General features: G+C 42.2%; 1 pseudogene; it reads left to right on the forward strand.

Moving 5' to 3' along the window:
• Positions 1 to 1537: 1537 nt before the first annotated feature.
• Positions 1538 to 6313, forward strand: LOC109736641 (putative receptor-like protein kinase At3g47110; annotated as a pseudogene).
• Positions 6314 to 7210: the final 897 nt, after the last annotated feature.

The raw sequence follows: 7210 nt of genomic DNA on the forward strand, positions 1-7210 counted from the left end.
GACCCAAAAAAATGCCTACAACGATGCATACCATGGTTAGGATATGGTATTCATGCTGGTGACAAAAGACCTACTCTAACCCTGCAATCAACATGCAGCGGCTGATGTGAGTACAATACCACATATCCCCATTCCGCGGAGAAAATGTACAGATGCTGAAACCCTTAGATCTCTTCACATTCATCTATTTTTTGTTAACAATCAAAGTTTGGAATTTGCTCACAATTGCCTCGCCAAATTGCGCTTGGAACTTAAATAAACTCACAAGATTTTTACTATTTGTCCTCAGTACATCTTTTGCATACATTAATTTTTAAGCTAAATTTCATTGCTAAGTATGTTACTATACGATGTTCTTTAAAAGGGACTCCCGATGATAGTTGTGCCTTAGTGGATCGAGACTAAAGGTCGCATGTCAATGGTTAGCTTACGGCCAAGACATCCTACATCGCACATGAGTGCATTCAGGATTTTTAAAACCGAGGAATGCTTAATAGTGAAAGACTGGAGCAAAATTGTGAAGGATCGCAGAGAAGTACTAGGGGGCAGCAATCGGTAGCGCAGCCCACGATTAGGAGACAGGTTCATCTGCATGCTCCAATATAATGAATCAGGACTGCTACACATGTTCTATGCTATTTTACCTGAGAGAGAGCAGCAGGAGTGATTAGCTAGCTAGAATGAGTTTGAAGATGATGATGTGCTCCATTATGACTATGATGATTAAATAGCTAGTGTTGGTGGTAAGGACTATGATGATTATTAATAACTAGTGTTGGTGGTGATTACATAGCTACACCATGACTATGATGATTAAATAGTGGTAATGACTATGATAATTATTAGCTAGTATTGTTGGTGATGATATGATGTAAGATTTTTTTTATTAATAAGATGATAATGATGATGAGTTATTATATCATTGGGTGAAAGAACCTCGGATTAGTTTCAAGTGGATGGATCCTAAGTGATCAAGTCATGGATTATCGTGATAATCCATGACTTGATCACTTAGGATCCATCCACTTAAAATTAATCCGCGGTTCTTTCACCTAGTGATTTAATAACTCATTATGATGTAAAAACAATCTCTAAATTGCTACTGTATGAAAACTTGTATAAAGGTGTATGAATAACGACATAAAATAAGAAAATAGAATACCGAATAGTAGTAGCGCGGGCACTGAGATGCGCTAGTACTATTTACCAGTAGCGCGCGTTCCTCCACGCGCTACTACTAAGTAGATATAGCAGTAGCGCATGTCAACACAAGCTACTGCTAGCTTTTAGCTGTAGCGCTGTAGCAGTAGCGCACTTGCCCGCGCTACTGACAGGGTAAAAACCCGCACTGCTGCTAGGCTTTTCCCTAGTAGTGAACCTTCATGCTTACATGCAGAAGAAGGTATTAATATCATTTGGCTTCTGAACTTGTGCCTAGTTGTGCCCTTATTGGATATTATTGCTTCTATTGCAGAATAGGGAGAGAGGTGAGGGCGAACTGCGGCTCAATACCTTCACGGGATTATGTCTTTCCCGCATGTCAAAGAAACCTGAAGTGGAGTGGGTCAACTTAGGCTCTGGCTTGAGGATTGATGCATATAGTGGGAAGTTCAAGGAGCACAATGGGCCCGATTCTGATCCGGCCTCACAGGACATTGACGTTACGGTTTCCCTCCAGGCAGGACAAGGCAAGAAGGGTGTCCAGTTATATGTTGTTGATGGTGCCATCCGTAAGAAGGACATTCCAAAACTCGCCCACCTTCGTGCTACGACATCGAGCTCAGGTCCTGCTATAGAGCGTCGCCCACAGCCTGGGCTGCACATGATGCATCAATTTGAGGTATATTTTGCTTCATCGATCTTCCTTGTGATTTCTTCTTTGCATTGCAACAATGGTGAACTTGTTGTGATGGCATGTTGTAGGCCCGCCTAGAGGAAGAAACCAGGTTGCTGCAGGAAGAAACCAGGTTGCGGAAGGCGGCTCAGACCAATTCCCTCCTTCAACAGGAGCAAGCCATGAAAATGCAGCAAGCCCTCTTGCAACAACAGGAATTCATGGCCAAATAACAGGCAGCCCTGCTTGAGACGTTCACTCAGTTCAAAACTAATATGCAGGGTTCTACTCTGCCGGATCTTCCTCCTCTTCCGCCTCTTCCTACTTTCAGTTTGTAAGTCTTCTAACTTTTTAATTATGCATCTTACCATCATGCTTAAATATCATACATCTTGCCATCTTACCGTCTCATGCTTGAAGTGTTCTCAGTCGGGACAAGGCTCAAATAACTACGTGGTACCTGGATCCATACCTACCCAAGCAAGCCCAGTGACACCCACTACGGCTTCGACCTCCTTGCAACAATGATCACTCGAGGTAGTTGTCTATGTTTGTGCTTTTTACTTGTTCCAAGCTCTTTTAGAACTGCAACCACGGCCACAGGATCAGTGGCACTAAGCAGACCACCAAGCAACAATGATGTTTCCCAGTTCCAATCATATGGAGAAGTAAGCTAGAGAAAATGGACTAGCTAGTATCAAAGTATTAAAGCCAGTGGTATATGTCTGTTTTAAACATAGGTACACACCTTGAGAGTAGTGCCAAGCAAAAATGTTGACATTAGTACACCAGGACCAGCAAGTAAGAGCATCTGCGCCATGCATTTCTACAAAATAAGCATTTTAATATATTAGTAGACACAGAACAAAGACATATGCACCCCCAGTGCTAATATCACAACAGAAAATTGGCAGGGGAGTATATCAACATAAGCACCAATACTGAAGAAACCAAATATGTGTGCTAACAGAGAACAATAGGAACTAAAGGTGGTTTGCATTGAGGCCATGGTTGTATCACACATGAGCATATGTGACTAACTGGATGGAAAAATATTAAGGATAATCAATGATATTAGCTGAGCAGAGAATTAGTTTGGCCTGTGAAGTTTTCTTGATGTTGGTTTGGTCGTTTCCTCTGTTCTAAAGAGCTGCCTTTTGTACCCAATGCAGCTCTGGCTCTGGGAGGGATCGAAAGAAATAAACAGCCATGTGTTCAACCACAGAGGAACTCGTGTTATCTGTGCTCACATCATCCAGAGTAAAACTTCAGTTTGGACCAAGGTATGAGCAGCAGTCCTGGGGTGCCTCTCCTCCGGCCCCGTTGACGGTGGGATACATGCTACGGTGGAGCTCATTGCATCTTTGAGGTTCAGCTTTGTGTGAACGAACTCATGCTTTTGTTTGTGAACCTTGCTGGATATGCATGCATGTTGTGAACCATGTTGGATATGTACGCATGCGTGGACTTCGAACTTATGGTCCTTCCGTTTGCGAACTATTGTTGCATATGTACGCATGTGTGGACTTTGGACTCATGGTCAATTTGTAATATATTGTTGTTGTGAAGCTTGGTTGGATATATATTGCTTGCTGGTTCTATATACTGCTGTATATATAAGCCATGTTGTCGCTGCATGCCCAAGCATGTAGGAAAAATGCTATTTGGCCTATAAACCGAGTGTCCCGCGACATAGCACCTGGCTTATAGACATGTTGTGCCACGGCGGCTGTATAAGCCGAGTACTCCAGGTGCAAGGGACCCGACTTATAGGCGTAAGCTGAGTACCCCAGCAACAAGGCACCCGGCTTATAGGCATGTCGTGGTAACTGGACACATAAGCCGAGTAGCCCAGTCAGGCACTCGGTTTATATTTAAACCGTGCAGCTAATTTTGGCACTCGGTTTATATTTAAACCGTGCGGCTCGCTTAGGCACTCGGTTTATATGTAAACCGTGCGGCACACTAGGGCACTCGGTTTATATTTAAACCGTGCAGCTCATCTAGGCACTCGGTGTATAGATAAAACGTGTAGCTTTCGTAGGCACTCAGTTTATATAGAAACCGTGTGGGACATGTAGGCACTCGGTTTATACAGACAGTGACACGTGGCTGTTATCTCCCGGCTGCTGTCATGTTACTTTAGTAAACCGAGAGCCTCCGAGAAACACACGGCTTATGCATAAACCGAGTGTTTTTGCACTGGCACTCGGCTTGTACCTTATAGCCAATCGGGTGTAAACCGTGCCATATAAGCTGGGAGTTTTACTCGGCTTACATGTAAACCAAGTTTATATTGATATAAGCCGAGTGCATTAGGTACACGGCTTTAATTTTTTTTCCTGTAGTGATTGTAGGTTTATAATCTGAATATTCATGAGTAGTAATTGAGTTTTTTTTAACTTTATTGCGCATGATTGTTATAGTTTTGTATTTGTCTCCGATCTATTCATTTGGGTTTGGCTATGAAGATTGTTTTATCTTCAATGGGAAAGGACATGGTAGTCACTGCCAAGTGGTCAGAAGAGGACATGTTCTAGCTTGTTTAGAGGGGAAGATGAAAGTCAAGGGACATAAACAGTGATGTAGACATTGCTGAAATATTAGGACAGCACAAGGAAATCACGAAAGCCTAGAAACATATAGAAGAAGCCTCAAACAATCACGAAAGCCTTTCTTACTACTTGGACTTGTCATACAACTCCTTCTCTGGGGCCCTTCCTAATGAAGTTGGTAGCTTGCCAAACCTTAACCAACTAATTTTATCAGGAAACCAGCTGTCTGGCAAGATACCCGATAGTATTCAAAATTGCATAGTGTTTGGACGACTATTCTTAGACAACAATTTATTTGAGGGAAGCATACCTCAGTCACTGAAGAATATAAAGGGGCTCAGTACACTAAATCTGACCATGTATCATTTATTTGGAAATATTCCCGAGTCCCTTGGTAGCATTGGAAACCTGCAGGAATTGTACCTGGCACACAACAACCTGTCAGGGTCAATCCCATCAGTTCTACAAAATTTGACATCATTGTCTGAATTGGATATATCCTTCAATAATTTGCAAGGCGAGCTGCCAAATGAAGGTGTTTTTAGAAACATTACTTACTTAGCGGTTGCTGGGAATGTCAATTTGTGTGGTGGTACACCTCAACTTCATTTGGCTCCATGCCCAACAAGCGACTTAATCAAGAACAAAAGAAAGATGACAAAGTCTCTTGTGATTTCTCTAGCGATAGCTGGAGCAATCTTGTTCGCACTTTCAGTTATTGTTCTTGGTTGGATATCTTGCAAGAAGCTGAAACCAAGCCAGAAGACGTTAGCACAATATTCAGTTAATGGTGAACATTACAAGAGAATCCCCTATAATGCATTATTCAGAGGAACTGACGAATTTTCAGAAGCCAACTTGCTTGGGAGAGGAAGTTATGGTGCAGTTTATAAGTGTGTTTTGGACACTGAAGAAACAACATTGGCTGTGAAGGTGTTTAATCTTGGTCAATCAAGGCATGCCAAGAGTTTTGAGGCTGAATGTGAGGCCATGAGAAGGATACGACACCGTTCTCTAATTAAGATCATTACTTCTTGTTCGAGCATGAACCACGAAGGTCAAGAATTCAAGGCGTTGGTCTTTGAGTTCATGCCCAATGGTAACTTGGATGGTTGGCTTCATCCAAAATCACAACAACCAACAATAAACAACACACTCGGCCTTGCCCAGAGGCTTGGCATTGCTTTTGATATTGTGGACGCAGTAGAATATTTGCACAACTACTGTCAGCCATTGGTAATCCACTGTGATCTCAAGCCAAGCAACATCCTTCTTGCTGAAGACCTGAGCGCCCGAGTTGGGGACTTTGGCATATCAAGGATCCTTGAAGAAAATACAAGCGAGGGGATGCAGACTTCATATGGCTCAACAGGACTTAGAGGTTCCATAGGCTATGTTGCTCCAGGTGACTAAAACTCTTCTAATTTTATTTTTTACTTTTCGCTCGAATATGCCATTCTGCTAAGCACAAAATTGTGCATAATTGCAGATTATGGAGAAGGCTGTGCTGTCTCAACCGCTGGTGATATTTATAGCCTTGGCATATTGCTGCTTGAGATGTTTACGGGAAGAAGCCCAACAGAAGGCACGTTCGGAGATTCATTGGGTCTGCATAAGTGTGTCGAGGATGCTATTCCAGATAGAGCCTTGGAGATAGCTGACCCGACAATGTGGTTGCACAACACAATAACACTACAAGTATTAGAATTCAGGAGTTATTGGTTTCAGTCTTGAGCCTTGGCATATCCTGCTCAAAGCAACATCCTCGTGACCGAGCATTGACAAGAGATGCAACAGCGGAGATGCAAGCAATCAGAGATGCACACCTCAAGTTCATAGGGGACCATGGAGCAGAACGAGAAGCCTCGACTCAAGAAATTCAGAGCAGCATTGAATAAACAAGCTGGCACAAGACATGATCCTGCATACTAAAAAAAATATGTGTCAGTTCAGTTGGTAATTGTTCACAGAGCTATGTATGTTGCTCTATAACTGTATCAAATAAATACAAGACCATGGTGTTGTGCAATGATAGCACAACAGCAGGTTGTAGGTAGATTAAAAAATGAAGCAGTGTAATTGTTTTCTCATTATCAAAACTGTACACATGGAGGCAACATTATTACTTCATGCTTCAGTAAACCTTAGGTTGCAGAGAGTTTCATTTTTTTTCTTATTAATCGCTTTTGTAAGCAGAAAGATCCAATTTTATCTGTTTATATCTAGAACAAAATGCTTCGGATCAGATTAAAAACGCTAGAATAATCACAAACATATGTTTCTTTTGCGTACAATCAGACTTTTTGTTAAAGTGCACATAGCGTCCATGTGCACAAACAAACTTGGGGTACAAACTAATGCGTATCCTGTCTTGAGGTAGTAAAATCTGATTCTCGAGAAAAAGCTATCTGTCAATAAAATAAACAGAAATCACAGGTTAGATAGCATATCCTGTCTTGAGGTAGTAAAGTCAGGCTGCTTGTTCACAGAGTATATACTTTCCATCTGCAGAAACAGATACTAGAATTTAGAGCACAAGCAGCCTACCCAAAATCTGATTCTCAGAAAAATAAACCAATTTGTCCAAAAGATAATCAGAAATGATAGCTCGCTTTGGTGGATTTGTAGAGCGTGAGCCGCCTTGGTGGAGACGGCGGAGAAGAGGGGGCAGGAGGAGTTTCCTTCCCCCTCCATTGGTTGGCACCTCCTTGACTAGATTACGTACTGCAGATGATTGTTCAACTGGAATACGTCTTGGTAGCTGGCTCACGGATCCTATGAAATGCATTTGTGGTTGCTTTAGACTTCAGGGCAGAGCACC

Source organism: Aegilops tauschii, chromosome 4 (genome assembly GCF_002575655.3).
Source record: "Aegilops tauschii subsp. strangulata cultivar AL8/78 chromosome 4, Aet v6.0, whole genome shotgun sequence".
Lineage (NCBI taxonomy): Eukaryota > Viridiplantae > Streptophyta > Magnoliopsida > Poales > Poaceae > Aegilops > Aegilops tauschii.